Source organism: Homarus americanus, unplaced genomic scaffold (genome assembly GCF_018991925.1).
Source record: "Homarus americanus isolate GMGI-L3 unplaced genomic scaffold, GMGI_Hamer_2.0 scaffold6944, whole genome shotgun sequence".
NCBI lineage: Eukaryota > Metazoa > Arthropoda > Malacostraca > Decapoda > Nephropidae > Homarus > Homarus americanus.
In genome coordinates this window covers 1-17906 of record NW_024733872.1, presented here as the reverse complement: position 1 = coordinate 17906, position 17906 = coordinate 1, and the positions used below count along the sequence as shown (strand labels likewise).

Genomic DNA, 17906 nt, shown 5'->3' with positions numbered 1-17906 from the left:
ATTGGCCTGGTTCTCGTTGGAGTTACCACATGTTGGTCTTGACGACACTTACATTCGTTCTTGCATTAATGACACTTTACGGAGGTCGGGACAACACCATGAGATCTAAAAATGCTATAGTTTTAGTGTGGAGGTAATGGTTTATGTAAACAGTTGGGGACTGTGAGTACACGTGGTGTAGTGGTAGATGGAAGTTGCAAGTTTAATTTTCATTCTACGTAAATTACAACTTTAAGCATGTTGCAGGTGACAGCTGGTGTACTTGAAGGCCAATGGAGAAGTGACAGAACCTTGAGCAAGACTTAACACCCAGCATGTTACTTCAGCCTCATCAGTTAAGTTAGTTATATATTATCTTAGCTATTATGGTCAGCCCATAAACCACTCAACACTGTGCTCCTACACTGGGCAGTGGAGGGTGTGTGTGTGGGACCTGGCTGACTGTGAATGTTGGAGGGCTCTGGAGGACTGTGTGTGTGTGTGTTGAGGACTGTGTGTGTGTGGGGGCTAACGTGTGTGTGCTGAGACTGTAAAGGAGGACTGACTGTGTGTGTGGGGTGGCAGGACTGTGTGTGTTTTGGAGGAGTGTGTGTGTGTTGGAGGACTGTGTGTGTGGGGGTTGGTGGGGGTGTGTGTGTGTTGGAGGACTGTGTGTGTGTGTTGGAGGACTGTGTGTGTGTGTTGGAGGACTGTGTGTGTGTGTTGGAGGACTGTGTGTGTGCGCGTTGGAGGAATGTGTGTGTGTTGGAGGGCTCGGTATTATTGCAGTTTCGGCCAGTACACGCCTGACTTTTAACCATCCCCAACCTTTAGATCTCCTTATTGGAGTATTTCTAACACCATTTTAACCAGGGAGCAAAGAATGTCAGAAAGGAGTTTTAAAGATTTCCATGCTTTTTTTTTGGGGGGGGGGATATAATTCTAAAGAGGGTGCTTTCCCCTGGAAATTAAGGCCACATTTCATTGAATCGACCCAAAATACACAGGATAAACGAATTTCTAAACTACGAGGGCATATTCGACGAAACTGCAATTTTACAATGGGCTCTGGAGAGCTGTTTGGACTGTCTAGATAAACTGAGCTGGGAGTCAAATTAAGATTAGCTGTAGAGATTTGGGAAAGCTTAATAAAGTGCTATAAAAATGTACAGGACTAAATGCCATTTAGTTACAGTATTAGTGAGCATTAGTACGTAGTAGTAATGTGATTAATAGTAAGTAAAGCTGGTTGTTAGTAGGTGGGTTTTAACTAACAAATTAACTAACCTAATCAGCCTAACAGATTAAATGTAACTAATCAAGACTAACCCAAATTAATATTAAGTTACCTATTATATAGTTTATATATTGGATAACAAATATATTAAAGAATGTAACTTAAAATTTGCCACAAGTTAACTGATCATGAATTCAGAAAGTTAAGCTAGAAAAAATTTCACTTGTTTAAATTATTAAAAATCAATAGCTTGTGTACTTTGCAGTTTCCTTTTCAAAATCTAATCGTGTACTGTACTGACTTTCTCCTCAGGTTAAGCTGGCCAGAAGTAACATCATACTGAACCTAAGGAGAAATAACTTAAAATGCCAGAACAGGTAAAGTCAACTTACTGAGTTTTATTTAGGCAAGGGAAGCTTGTGGGACTTGTGAAATCATTAAACATTGTGGGTGTGGCTTGTTGTAATTAGGGTGGGGGGGGACAATATGGCTTGTGTATTGGCATATGGGGTGAGCAGGTGTGTTGGTAAAGTTTTTCATTCAAGGTAAATGTGACCAAGTTGTCAAGGGGAATACCTAAGGGGGCTTGAGGGGTGGGAGGAAGGGAGGGAGGATTCAGTAAGTGAACAGTGGTAAACTGTTGTGTATGAAGCAGTGTGGAGAGATTTAGTAGTGTAGCAGTATTGGTGATGAAGGCTTATGATTGGCTATACTATTGTTGTGGTAAATGTTAGTTGTTGAGGTATCAAGAAAACTAAAACACTAATGCAACTTAAAATAAGATCTTTTGTAGATAAGGTATTTAAATAAACAATTGGGGACAGTATAAGTACATGTAGTCTGGTGGTAGATGGAAATTGTATGTTTAATCTTCATTGTACATAAATTACAACTTTAAACATGTTGCAGGTGACAGCTGACGTACGTGAATGCCAATGTAGAGGAAGTGACCGACACCTTGAGCAAGATGTAACACCCAGCATGTTACTTCAGCCTTCTTAGGTAAATTACTTATGTATCTTAGTATGGCCATCCCCTAAAACTACTGGAAGTAAGACTCGAGAGGAGGGACTTACTTTGTGTGAAGGGTTGGAAAGGAGGAGCATTGGGCGGTGGAGGGGCGCTCGTACAGTGCAGGGGCGCTCGTACAATGGGGGGGGGGCCGCCTCGTACAGTGGGGGTGGGTGCCTCGTACAGTGGGGGTGGGGGCCTCGTATAGTGGACGGGCGCTCGTACAGTGGGGGCGCTCATGCATGGATGGTGGTGTGCTCAAGCAATGGTGAATGGAGTGCATGTTAAAAATGTGATGCAAAAAATAGCATGTACTATGAAGGCATGTGGGGGATGATGCCTAGATGAAGACTGCTGCAGCCAAAAGTGAGAAGGACAATGCTCCTGGGTAAGGTGATATAGGAGGGTGTTTGAGTGTATGGATATATCACATATATATAAGAATGCAAGTTTAGATTCCAAGAAATTCTGGAGTAAATGTTGTGTATTGGTAGTAATACATTAAGGTTAATTAAGATTGATCTAAATCCAAATCATGTTGCAGGTGGTTGGTGTACAAGATAGATGGACCAGACACAACAAGGTGACCACGACTGTCTAGCATCCCACACCTTGAGGACTACCACCTTACTAAGAAAGAACAGAATTGGTGTTCTGTACACTACTGTAAGAATAGTGTACTGTAATGTAAAAGTTAAGTATTACTGAAACCTTTTTTATATAATTTAGCAAAACTTGATATATTACTTAAAATAGTGCATTTAAGAACATACAGTACAAGTTAACGTCAATATTGTGTATTGGTAGTGATATAAAATAGCTTAATTAATTCAGATGTAGAGTATCTAAAAACAAATATATTCATGTTGCAGGTGGTTGGTGTACAAGATAGATGGACCAGACACAACAAGGTGACCACTACTGTCTAGCATCCCACACCTTGAGGACTACCACCTTACTAAGAAAGAACAGAACTGGTGTTCTGTACACTACTGTTAAGAATAGTGTACTGTAATGTAAAAGTTAAGTATTACTGAAACCTTTTTTTATATAATTTAGCAAAACTTGATATATTACTTAAAATAGTGAATTTAAGAACATACAGTACAGTACAAGTAAACCTCAATATTGTGTATTGGTAGTGATATAAAATAGCTTAATTAATTCAGATGTAGAGTATCTAAAAACAAATATAATCATGTTGCAGGTGGTTGGTGTACAAGATAGATGCACCAGACACAACGTGACCACGACTGTCTAGCATCCCACACCTTGAGGACTACCACCTTACTAAGAAAGAACAGAATTGGTGTTCTGTACACTACTGTAAGAATAGTGTAATGTGAAAGTTAAGTATTACTGAAACCTTTTTTTCATATAATTTAGCAAAACTTGATATATTACTTAAAATAGTGCATTTAAGAACATACAGTACAAGTTAACCTCAATATTGTGTATTGGTTGTGATATAAAATAGCTTAATTAATTCAGATGTAGAGTATCTAAAAACAAATATAATCATGTTGCAGGTGGTTGGTGTACAAGATAGATGGACCAGACACAACAAGGTGACCACGACTGTCTAGCATCCCACACCTTGATGACTACCACCTTACTAAGAAAGAACAGAATTGGTGTTCTGTACACTACTGTAAGAATAGTGTACTGTGAAAGTTAAGTATTACGGAAATATTTTTGTTATAATTTAGCAAAACTTGAGAAAATACTTAAAGTACTGTACTAATGCATTCAAGACTGTAGGAGTGAACCTTGATTAAAGCCACACAAAGTATTAAAAATAGCAAGATACATTATGTACAGTATCATTATTAACTATCATGGTAGTCAGTTTTGTTGTGGTTGCAAAAAATTTCCATTTTATAATACTGTATATTTTTCGTCCACAGGTGAAGTATCAGCAAGGTGTACAACGAGATACACGGACATCAATCAAACGGATTGTGAGAGGTTTGAATATCTCGCATGGATCCATTTCTCTTAGTGGTTTGTAAAATTAAGTGTAATATGTAATTGTTGTTCAGTGTGAGAAGGCCTCTGGTGGCTTGTTGAGGGATGGCGTTTGTACCGGGGGAGGCGTTTGTACCAGGGGGAGGCGTTTGTACCGGGGGAGGCGTTTGTACCGGGGGAGGCGTTTGTACCGGGGGAGGCGTTTGTACCGGGGGAGGCGTTTGTACCGGGGGAGGCGTTTGTAGTGGTAGAGGCATTTGTAGTGGTAGAGGCACTTGCACTGGGAGGTGTTTGTAATGGTTTGTACTCCTACAATGTCTGTGTATAACAAAATAAATAAATAAATACATAAATATTGAATGAACTTTACGTTTCATATTCCGAAGTTGAATGATAATGATCTAAATAAACCACAGGTACAGTAGAACTGTAAACTATACCTGAAACATGAACTAAAGTGATCAACTTGGATACACCCACATGATGGCTTCTGGGTAACTTAGAACATGATATATACATTAATTACATATAATTATCACCAATTGACATCAAAGTGCCATTCATTGTACGTACAACTGTTACAAACTAATGCCCATGTGATGCCCTATTGGGTACATGTAATCAAAACTACTAGATACCCACAGATGGCACAAATAATGCATTTAAGTCAGACGCCTCGGACAAAGGATTTTGACAACCTTACCGAGAGAACGGACGTCTCGTGTTCATTTTGAAATTCATCGGCCATGACCGTAAGGAACATTTTTGATTGCATACATACTATTAATTTGAAAGTATTGTATATATACAGTAAATGAAAGTAAAGTACAGTAAGAATTTTACTTACTAAATGTTGACAATCTGGACACTGCACACCAATTGCTGAATGGAAGTGTTTTACCTGAAAATATAGAAGAAAAAATCTTGTAAAATTGTAATAAACAACTTATGAACCCCCCTCCCCCCACCCCGCCCCCTAAAGACTTGGTAACTTGGATAAATTTAGAAATATATCTGTACTGTGCCTGGCCAAAATTATTCACAAAGTACAAGACTTCCATTATTATCTAAAGCTAAATTTTGTGTAGGACCAAAACCTGACAAGATACTTTATAAAACCTTAAGGTCTAGTGAAATAAACTCACCTTATGTGGAGTCTGCAATATAAAGGTTGAATTGAGAAATCCACAACCGCTGGTAATGTGACGGCCTCACCATCACTGATGTATCTGCCGAGAAATAATAATGGTAGTGGTACTGTAATGTGATTTCTTGGGACACGGGAGAAAGATATCTAGTGATGTTGCCAATCATTACAAGTTTTCTCTGATTTTCTTCTGTGCTAATATTTGGTTATGTAGGTTTAAGAACATAAGACTGCAGGAATAGCCAGTAAATTGATATATACTGTACCTAGACAGTGCAGGTATAAAACCAGGCTATATGACCAAGGATATTTTGTATTTCTGTATCAGCTTCTGGACTGTTATTGTATATTGCAATAAATGTGTAGTGTATACATATGAAAATAAAAAATCTACTGTATATTCAATTCTTTATTTTGTATTACCTATCTACAAAGATATAAAAACATAGTACACAATGTACAGTACATATATAATTTTTTTCTCTGTTGCTGACAGAACACATTACCTTATTCAGAACAATTTATAATGTAAGTTTGTTAGGTGGCGATGGTAGATACAACACTGCAGTAGCCCTCCTCCTTTATCCGGGCTTGGGACCGGCATGTTCGACTGAACAAGGCGGAGTTACTACTGTGCATTCTACGTCTAACTACGGTGCTGTTAGTGCTATCAACTATAACTTGAAAAACTTTACCTTTATTACCTGCAAGAAGCACCTTGTAGTAGGTCCAGTCAGCCACACAAACAAACCTGGAATACAAAAAACTTTAAAACATAACATTCATAAATACTTGCATATAGACATTATATATTGTCATAAGTACTTTACCTGTTTGGAGGAGTTCTCGACCAGCCACACGTTCACTTCAGTCAGACGTTCACCTCGGAGGCGCACAATCTGAAAGAAATGAGAAAACCTTAGTCCCATCCACACACATTAAAGGTGGGAGGTTGGGTGTGTGAGAGAGGGTGAGTGTATGGATGGGAGTGAGGGTGTGTGTATGGGAGGACCTCCCCACACACACCCTCACTCCCATCCATACACTCACCCTCTCTCACACCTTTCCTTATACCCAACACTCCCTCCCAAACACCCCCACCCTCCCTCCCACCCAACCCTCCTCCTACACCACCTCCCCTCCAACCCAACTCACATACCTACCCATCCCAACTCCCTTCCCATCCACCCAACCTTTTGGGTGTGTGGATGGGAGGTAGTGTTTGTGGATGGGAGGATGTGGATGGGAGGAAGAGGATGTGCATGGGAGGAAGAGGGAGTGGTTAGGAGAAGAGTGTGTGGTTGGGAAGAAGGGTGTGGTGTGCCATGCCCTCCTCCATGCAAACACAGCATCGAAAAATATTCTGAAGAAAATTGGTTTGTATTGCTGTAATATTGTATTGTGAGGACTCATTTGTGTTTTACTATGAATGATAAGTGTGCAGGGATTATGGTGGTGTAAGAGAGAGAGAGCCTTATAATAGTTGTGAGGACATTTTGGACAAGGTAAGAGACTTGCTGTGTGTGTGTGGGTGTTGGTCTGCTGGCAGGAGCAACAGGTAGGCACGGCTTATAGCACTATTTGACCCTCAGTTATATATCATATAATTGTATGTGAGTAATTATTATTCAATATATTTATGAATGGTTTTACTGTATAAATTTGTTTCAATTTACTAATATTACCAATATAACTTAATTAACTAATAAATTATAAATATAATATAATATCTTGAAGGGTTCTAAAATAAAACAAAGTTCTTCTGGCCCCAGAATATACTACATATTATTTTATTGATAACTTTAAACTATTGTAACACAATCGACCAAGTAGAGATAGGAACACGTAAAATTAATGATAAGGAAGATAGAACATGATTAAATTATAAATCTATTTATTAAGAAAACCAACAGCTCAATGTTTAACAGTTATGATACAGTTTAGGTATAAGGTATAGACTAAAAAATGTTTATCTAACCGAACCCAATTATATGTCCATAAGAGAAGTGGAACATCTTGGAGTATCACAAGATAATTAAGGGAGATAATGATTAAGCATTTAACATTTAAGTTATTATGCAATGACTAGTGTAATAATGCCCACAGCCATCCTGTCCACAATCCCATTAAAATCATAGACAATCTCCGCAGCTAACGGTCAAATACCCTTTGGATATTTGCCCAGCCAGCACAGTCAAATAACACCTTCATAACTTGTACTGAGCCATTATTGGGTAGTGGTGGTGGAGTCACTTAGTACCAGAGTACTGTGTTTATATTTGATTCATATTATCCACAGTTGTTCTGTGGATGATGTAGTATTAATGGTAAAATTTCACTTGTTACCGCCAAGCATTTGGAAGTTGAAATTATGCTTGATGGATGTAAAATGTTATATAGATTTGATTCTATTGTTTGCAATTTTTTGGTACAAATTTATAAATTAAAAAGTTTTGATTTTATGGGAAAATTTGACATTTCCTACGAACATATAGGACAAGAGTGTACAGTGTATGTAATTAATTTGCATTACTATATAAGTATACTGTATTGATTGCACCAGTATAGAATATATAACCTAATCTAAACCATACTAGCCTAACAGATGGACTATGCCAAGATCTGATTGGTTAACAAACCAGCTACTAAAATGTAAAATATCTCACTTATACAGAACTTAATTTGTGACAAAAATGCCATAGAAGAAAAGTGTTTTAGAATGATCAAAACTACTGATTGCTACCATAAAATTATCAAAAATTTTTGGGTGGCAACAAATGACATAATATCATATTAACTAATAAAAATTAACAACTTTTTATTTTAATTATAAATACCAGTATTTTTTTTATCTCTTCTCTATGAACATAAATCACCTGTAATGGGCAGGACATGAAAGATGACGGAGAGTACGGGGTAAAACACGGTGAAGAACTGATCATGTGACACTAAAATGATGTCTCCACGCTCTTTGACACAGAGGAATTAACTATTTACTGTAAACAATCTACCAAAAAATATGACGTGGTAGCCTGTGTTGTTGTCCGCTCTTAAACCAATAAACACTGACTCCGGTAATACTGTACTTAACTTGTAAATAAATGACAGATCCTCACATTGGTGGTTTTATTACCATATATATAAAATTGATTGTCTTTTTTTCTTTTCGGCTTTACTATCCAGATTCATGAGTCTATTATCTCCACAAATCCCTTATTTATTTTTTTGTTTGGTTAAGTAGGATCTTAAACCTATTCTAAGCACATTATAAATTATGAGAATTATATTGTTGGAATCAAATCCCATAATATGAGTTTAAATACATTTCCAATTTCTTTTGAGTAGTATTGGTTAATGAGTGAAACTTATGTTCTTATATTTTATTTTCCCTCCCTAGTTATGACTTCTTGTTGGCGTTGCTGTTTATCAAATCGTAAATTATTTGCAAGACCCATTGACAGATTTATAGCCGAGTGGGGGGGCCTGTTCAACGGCCAAGAGGGCCAAGATTATTTATTAACGACTCTGCCATATATGACATTATTAGTTGTAATTTCTACAATGAAACCATTTGGAAATAAAACCAATTATTCCATAGAACACTAACTTTATTTATGACAACTAATGAGTCAGCTCACAACATTTTATGTATACAGTATATGAATTCATAAATTATTAAACTACACACACATATATGTAATGATAGTTTAAGTATATAACATAGACAGGAAAGAATTATATAAACTGAAGTACAGCAGTGAATAACTGAATGTAAATTAATTTTTCTCAAATAACCAAGACAATAATGAAAACTGATGATGTTTATGAAAAAATTGACAACAGAGAAATAATGAGAAAATATTCCTTCCATTAATAACGTCTATATACACAGTACTGTACTCATTATGTGATATTGATAATTAACTCAATCCCATTTAATTTTCCTGCTTTTTCCTCCTAGTTCAATTTCTGTGTAAGGTCTGCCCAAAATACAGTCAAGACCAGCTTACTTTTTCTACTTTGAGTCATTGAACGCCTATATTGTGTAAGCACGTGACAGTTGAGAAGGAGTGTTCACATGTTGCAGTGCGTGTACCAAATGTGAGGGCAGCCGCATAAAGCTTGTGTATGTGAGTTAATCCATTTCAGAAAGGATATATCTTGAAATTTTCACCAATGTTTTTGAGAACTGGGCAATAATATTCTTCAATAAGTCACTTAGCAACATGACATTCACTTACCAGAAGAGACGACTCAGTGTCGACACCTATGAGTTTAGCCAATGGGACAAGATTTTCTGGAAGTAATAAACAAGTCTTGTATTCTGGCCAACGACTAGAAATGACTGTAAGTAGTCTCATATTATGCTCACCAAACTCAGCATTGAGTTCACCAAGGCAGTTATCTAAAATATTGTAGTACAGTTGATGATGTAAATCAGCTTCACTATCAAAACCATGAACATTAGTATGTCTTACAGTTGTTTCAGTCACTGTTAAGTATTGGAGCAGTTTGTGTTTATGCCAACAGACCCAAAGGCAGTCCTGGTGGATCAAGTTTCCAATCTAGATCATTGGAACAATTCACTGGTAGGGGTACCCGCCCTATGGCAGTTCCCAGGAATATAAAAACATTTTCACTCTCCAAATTTTTTTCCAGCATATTGAGATAGAATATATTCAAAACTTATGAAAAGACTTTGTTGATAAAAGTCTTGTTTCCATATGAATTAAGACCGTCAGTTATTTACAAATGTGATCATGAGCACACAGCCAACACAGTCCCACCAATACTGGAGTCTCGGGTACAGCAGACAGTGTTTTAGAGAAGAAACAACAGCATATACTTATAGAAAACCTCTAAAAGTAGATGGTGCCTGTACTGTATTGATAGAGATAACACCAGAGAGAGAAATAAGGAAGGTTTACATCTGTATTCCTTTACTTTGCTGAAGACAAACTGGGTCATGATAAAAAAGGAAGTGGCTACTTAACCAGGAGTTCCTGGCTGGTCACACTGGAGGTTATGTGAGAGGATTATGCCTCCCAGTCACTGCTGACTTCTTAGAAGTGCCACACAGTCCTCAGCCTCCCTCACCTTCGGTGACTGGGGACAGGCTAAACAATTTAGCAACGTTTAATGTCATCGATGACGGCCCCGTTAAGGTGTGGGGAGCTATTTCCCACGCCAAAGTATAACATATGAACAAGAATGATATTAAAGAACTCATAGAAGAAGAAATAGACGCGCAGAGAGAAATTAAGAGACCCGACGAAAAATCCACCTCGGCTCTAGTTGGATTTTTCCACAAACTTCCAGAGACGATCACACTGGGATGGGAGACCGTCTGAGTGAGATCTTACGTGCTATGACAGACCAGATGCTTCAAGTGTCAGCGGTACAGTCACCCACACAAAAAATGCAAGGCTCCAGAAGATGTGTGCTACAGATGTGTGTCTTATGGACACAGCATGATGACTGAAAGATCAAGAACAAGAAATGCACTGCCTGTGGTGGTCCTCACTAATTCTCTGACCAGGGGGGGTCCCAAATGGAGGGAAGAGTGAAGGTGAAGCACACCAAGAACCTCTCCTACAAGGATGTACTCCTCTTGTGAGGGAAATTAGGCAACAAAGACCACCCAGAACCTGAAAACCTTCAAGAACAAGAAGGAACAGACCAAGGAGAACCATAAGATAACTCAGAGCAAGAAACACAAGATGTAGTAGAAAATAAAAAAACAAGAAGAACATCAAGAAAATGAGGAAGAAAAAGGATGGAAAGACATAAAAAAGAAGAGAAACAAATGAAAGAGGCTACAGTAAACCAGACAACATTACCATCAGCCAGTACAGCTCCTCCCCGACTTACGACGGGGTTAGGGACCCAAATCCAGGTCGTAAGTCGAAATGGTCTTAAGTAAAAAATGCTTAAATAATACATAGAAAATCTAAAATGGGTGTCTCTTTTTCTTCTCAGCACCACAAAACTCTCATTTTTAAGCTTGCCAGCCATTTTAAAGTGAATTACAAATGAAAATTTTGTCAGTACACAGTGCAATCATTGACGATGGGACTCGAAAATACGTAATTTGACAAAATTTTTGAACGATCGAGGCGGTCGAATGTCCGGGTGGTCGGAGGTCGTAAGTCGGGGAGGAGCTGTAATCTATATGATGAAGAAAAAGACCCCACCACTAACACCATGGTAGGAGACTTATCTCACTTCTCAGTGCAAATGAAGATGTGAGGTTAGGTTATGATCAACCTAATGGAAATGTAACTGAGAAAGGAATTAGAATTAACAAATGGGCATCCATTCTACAAACAGAATTAGTTGCCATACTTTCAGCCATTAAATTTATATAAATCACCATCACCGACAGTCTCATCATCACTGACTCTCTATCCTGCTTGCTCTTCACACCCTTAACTTAAGTTGTCACGCATTTGTCTGTGAAGCCAGACACAAATGTGGACCTTATTGATGGAGGTGTCAAGATCAAACTGTTGTTGATCCCTTCTCACACAGGCCTCAAAGAACATGACAGAGTTGATGCCCTCACCAAACTCACGTCTAACAAAGACACTGTTGAACACAATTTGGGCCTGTCAAAAGGAACCCTTAAAACTGTTACTAGGAAAGAACAGATTGATGAATTTGATGCAAGCAGACAAGTGCAAACAGGCATTAGTCAATACAGTGTTTACCATGATGAGAAGTATCAAGTGAAACATGTATATGGAGCAGGGAACTAGATCACTAGATTACAAGATAATGTAACTGCTAAAGTAAGATAAGGACATAAGTACCTCTGACAGTATATCCCTCAAGCAGATGTGAAAAAAACTAAATGCAAAGTGTGTGATCAAACAAATGACCACAAACTGGAATACCACGTCCTTGACTGTGTGAAGACAGAACCTTTTACGGACAGGTCCAAATACACTGTGTGTGAAATGGACAACACTTTATCTCTAAATGGCAAGATAGCTGATATATTAAGACTGCATCCACTTTTTTTAACTCAACTGCTATATCATTTCCCATCTATAGAACCAAACACACAATATGCTTGAATACTTCTCATGCAAATGCGAATAACAAAGTGTGTGGCCAGGCATATTGCCTCACACTGTTGTACTCAGGCAGTTGTGAATAAGTTACCCTCGATGTACAAAAATAAAACAAACAATGTATTTGAAATACCCTGTAACATTCAATGTCATAATGTCCTGACCACTGGGGTTAGTTATCCAGACCCCTTGTGACCTCAACTCTGTAATTCTTTTGTGCTACTGCTCACAGGATAAGTATAGGGTGCACAATAAACTGGTCACTGTAAGTGGCAAAATTAATTAAATTTTAACCATCTGCTACATTTGGTTGTACAGTAGTGCATACTATTGGAAAGCAAGCAGTGGTCACGTCACCCGGCCACTGTGTCAGCAATTATAGCTAAGGTAACCACAAAAAGGTGGTGGATGTACTTGATACATGTGAGGAAAATGAGTGTGATGCAGCAGTATGGCAACTGGATTATTGAAACAGATAAAATGCAGAAAAATTCATGTTTACTGCATACCGTGTGAAAAAACTTCTGCCGACACTTGGACCTGCAAATCAACTTTTACAATCACATGACTGACTTCATGACAAGAATTCACCTTATTGAATCTCTTGTCAGTAGTGTTAAAGACATCTGGAACAACACTGGCAATGAGAATATCTCATCAAAACTTGATCATCACGACCTTACAGAATACCATCAGGAAAGGCAAAAGCATAACACAAACTGCCCCAATACTTAGCAGTGACTAAAACAACTATAAGACATTCTAATGTTCATGGTTTTGATAGCATAGCTGATTTACATCATCAACTGTAGTACAATATTTTAGATAACTACCTTGGTGAACTCAATGCTGAGTTTGGTGAGCATAATATTAGACTACTTACAGTCATTTCTAGTCGTTGGCCAGAATCCAAGACTTGTTTATTACTTCCAGAAAATCTTGTCCCATTGGCTAAACTCATAGGTATCAACACTGCGTCGTCTCTTCTGGTAAGTGAATGTCATGTTGCTAAGTGACTTATTGAAGAATTTTATTGCCCAGTTCTCAAAAACATTGGTGAAAATTTCAAGATATCATATCCTTTCTGAAATGGATTAACTCACATACACAAGCTTTATGCGGCTGCCCTCACATTTGGTACAAGCACTGCAATATGTGAACACTCCTTCTCAACTGTCACGTGCTTACACAATATAGGCATTCAATGACTCACCATAGAAAAAGTAAGCTGGTCTTGACTGTATTTTGGGCAGACCTTACATAGAAATTGAACTTGGAGGGAAAAGCAGAAAAATTAAATTGTATTGAGTTAATTATCAATATCACATAATGAGTACAGTATTGTGTATATAGATGTTATTAATGGAAGGAATATTTTCTCATTATTTCTCTGTATGTCAATTTTTTTTATAAACATTATCAGTTTTCATTATTGTCTTGTTGGTTATTTGAGAAAAATTAATTTACATTCAGTTATTCGCTGCTGTACTTCAGTTTATATAATTCTTTCCTGTCTATGTTACATACTTAAACTATCATTACATATATGTGTGTGTAGTTTAATAATTTATGAATTCATATACAGTATACATAAAATGTTGTGAGCTGACTCATTAGTTGTCATAAATAAAGTTAGTGTTCTGTTGTATAATTGGTTATATATGCAAATGGTTTCATTATAGAAATTACAACTAATAATGTCATATATGGCAGTCAATAATAAATAATCTTGGCCCTCTTGGCCGTTGAACAGGCCCCCCCACTCGGCTATAAATCTGAGAATGGGTCTTGCAGATAATTTACGATTTGATAAACAGCAACGCCAACAAGAAGTCATAACTACGGAGGGAAAATAAAATATAAGAACATAAGTTTCACTCATTAACCAATACTACTCAAAAGAAATTGGAAATGTATTTAAACTCATATTATGGGATTTGATTCCAACAATATAATTCTCATAATTTATAATGTGCATAGAATAGGTTTAAGATCCTACTTAACCAAACAAAAAAATAAATAAGGGATTTGTGGAGATAATAGACTCATGAATCTGGATAGTAAAGCCTAAAAGAAAAAAAGACAATCAATTTTATATTTATGGTAATAAAACCCCCAAAATGAGGCTCTGTTATTTATTTACAAGTTAAGTAAGACAGGATTCAGTGTTTATTGGTTTAAGAGTGGACAACAACACAGGCTGCCACGTCATATTTTGGGGCAGATTGTTTACAGTAAATAGTTAATTTCTTTGCATACAAAGCACATAGAGACATCATTTCAGTGTCACGCTATCAGTTCTTCACTGTGTTTTACCCCATAATTGCCCACATCCTTCATGACCTGTCAACTACAAGTGATTTATGTTCTTATTTACAGAAGAGCGAATAAAATACTGGTACTTAAAACTAAATTAAGAATTTGTGTCAATTTTATTAGTTAATATGATATTATGTCATTTGTTGCCACCCAAAGAATTTTGATAATTTTATGGTTGCAATCAGTAGTTTTGATCATTCTAAAAAACTTTTATTATATGGCATTTCTGTCATAAATTAAGTACTGTATAAGTGAGATATTTTAGTAGCTGGTTTGTTAACCAACCAGATCTTGGTATAGTGCATGGGTTAGGTTAGGTTGGAGAAGGTTAGGTTAGGTTTTCCTAAATTAATTATATACTCTATACTAATACATACAGTGCACATATATACTAATACAAATTAATTACATACACTGTACATGCTTGTCCGAGAAGTTCGTAGGAATTGTCAAATTTTCCCCTAAAATCAAAACTTTTTAATTATAAATTTGTACCAAAAAGTTGCAAACAATAGAATCAAATCTATATAACATTTTACATCCATCAAGCATAATTTCAACTTCCAAATGCTTGGTGGTAACCAGTGAAATTTTACCATTAATACTACATCATTCACAGAACAACTGTGGATAATATGAATCAAATATAAACACAGTACTCTGGTACTAAGTGACTCCACCACCACTACCCAATAATGGCTCAGTACAAGTTATGAGGGTGTTATTTGATTGTGCTGGCTGGGCAAATAACCAAAGGGTATTTGACCGTTAGCTGCGGAGATTGTTTATGATTTTACTACGATTTTAATGGGATTGTGGACAGGATGGCTGTGGGCATTATTACACTAGTCATTACACAATAACTTAAATGTTAAATGCTTGATCATTATCTCCCTTAATTATCTTCTGATACTCCAAGATGTCCCACTTCTCTTATGGACATATAATGATGTAGGTTGGATTGGGTTAGGTTAGATAAAAAATTTTTAGTCTATACCTGATACCTAAACTGTATCATAACCATTAAACGTTGAGCTGTTGGTTTTCTTAATAAATATATTTATAATTTAATCATGTTTTATCTTCCTTATCATTAATTTTACGTGTTCCTATCTCTACTTGGTCGATTGTGTTACAATAGTTTAAAGTTATCAATAAAATAATATGTAGTATATTCTGGGGCCAGAAGAACTTTGTTTTATTTTAGAACCCTTCAAGATATTATATTATATTTATAATTTATTAGTTAATTAAGTTATATTGGTAATATTAGTAAATTGAAACAAATTTATACAGTAAAACCATTCATAAATATATTGAATAATAATTATTCACATAATTCATATGCAATAATATGATATATAACTGAGGGTAAAATAGTCATATAACCCCTGCCTACCTGTTGCTCCTGCCAGCAGACCGCCACCCCCCGACACACAGCAAGTCTCTATACCTTGTCCAAAATGTCCTCACAACTATTATAAGGCTCTCTCTCTCTGACAACACCATAATCCCTGCACACTTATCATTCATAGTAAAACACAAATGAGTCCTGACAATACAATATTACAGCAATACAAACCAATTTTCTTCAGAATATTTTTTGCTGCCGTGTTTACATGGAGGAGAGTACGGCCAGCGCTCCCTGTCACGGTCTATAAAAGGAACAGCTTTTACATTAAATTTAGTTTTTAAATGCTCTGAAAATTATAAAATTATTCTATAATATTAATAATTATCTTAAATTGTGTAAATTTTGTCATTATGTGTTCTTTAGCAATAATGCCTTGAAAATTTTATATAAGGCCTCTCTCAACAGTGGACACAGGACATTCCCATACTCCCTAAATCAACCGAGAAAAGTAATGGCAATTTAATTACTTTCCAGCTGATTCTTGACGATAATGACATTATCGATTATTTTGTAACTATAATGCTTGTGAGTATTTAGATATATTTTACTCAAAATGACCTTAATTTCTTGCGCAAATGGGTGAATTTTTTCTATTTTTTTTTTTACAAAATTCGCTCATTTGCTAAAAAAATGAAGGTCAAATTTGAGTGAAACATATAAATACTAAAAAAAAAAAAAATGGTTACAAAATAATCGATAACGTGGAGTTCCTTAATTTAAATATGACTTTCTCTTCACCTACTTGTCCATCCACCTTACCTGCCTATCTATCCCTTTCGTGTCTTACTTATCCACTCACCTACTTACCTATCCACTTCTTTTACTTACCTGCTGCCTATCCATATATACCCAACACACAACACTTTTTGCATAACCAACCCCGTCCTTCCACCCACCCACCCATCCATTTATCCACTCACCCATCCATTCATCCATCCACTCACCCATCCATTCATCTACTCATCCATCCATTCATCCATCCACCCACCCATCCATTCATCCACTCACCCATCCATCCATTCATCCACCCATCCATCCGTCCATCCACCCACCCATCCATTCATCCACTCACCCACCCACCCATCCATCCACCCACTCACCCATCTATTCATCCACCCAACCATCAACAGGTGGACACAAACCACTTACCTCCACAGTACAATCAGGCGGCCACAGGTGCCTGGGAGACCGTCACCCATACGACCTGCAAATTGAAATCTAAATTAATTCATGTAGGATTAATGAGCTCCATTTAGTGAGGTAAGGAGGAAGGCCATTACTACTTGTTCCACACACCTCTCCGACAATTCACCTCCCAATCATCTCCATTGACAAGTTGTATCCCCTCCCCTCTCCACTTCCATCCCACTCTCTCCCAGCTCGGTACTCGGGGCAACAAACACCTACTGACCATGACGGCGACGGCGACGATGAACAAGTAAAATTATACATTCACACGTCGGTAGTCTATACATAATTACTTATACTCGTGAATTCAGTGATTATTTTATTACACCTGCAGCGAGATAATAACTAAAACGACAAGTAGAAGGGAACGCGTGGCACTAATTTCAATTTCTACAACATTATTTTCACCCATACGTCTTTCTATATATTATACAACCTATAACCTATAATTTTATCTATTTATTCATTTTAATGGGATATCTTTTTTACATTTGCAACAGCCAGATTGAGCTTTAATTTACAACACGGAGTTATGATTCACCAGCCAATCATATTGGTGAGTTACGC

At 37.0% G+C, this 17906-nt stretch overlaps 2 long non-coding RNA genes across 5 annotated transcripts; one reads left to right on the top strand and one right to left on the bottom strand.

The window, feature by feature from the left end:
* Positions 1-21: 21 nt before the first annotated feature.
* Positions 22-6354, bottom strand: LOC121870081. Of its 4 annotated transcripts, none has more exons than XR_006089634.1 (5): positions 6047-6354; positions 5341-5424; positions 5043-5096; positions 1475-1561; positions 42-105 (listed from the first exon to the last, which is right to left on the bottom strand). It is a non-coding gene; the product is annotated as an uncharacterized LOC121870081 (long non-coding RNA). The 4 variants fall into 4 exon arrangements; XR_006089633.1 differs by having other exon boundaries at positions 43-105; positions 6038-6354; XR_006089636.1 differs by having other exon boundaries at positions 43-74; positions 6038-6354.
* Positions 1477-2832, top strand: LOC121870082. Its single transcript, XR_006089637.1, has 3 exons — positions 1477-1593; positions 2126-2218; positions 2772-2832. It is a non-coding gene; the product is annotated as an uncharacterized LOC121870082 (long non-coding RNA).
* Positions 6355-17906: the final 11552 nt, after the last annotated feature.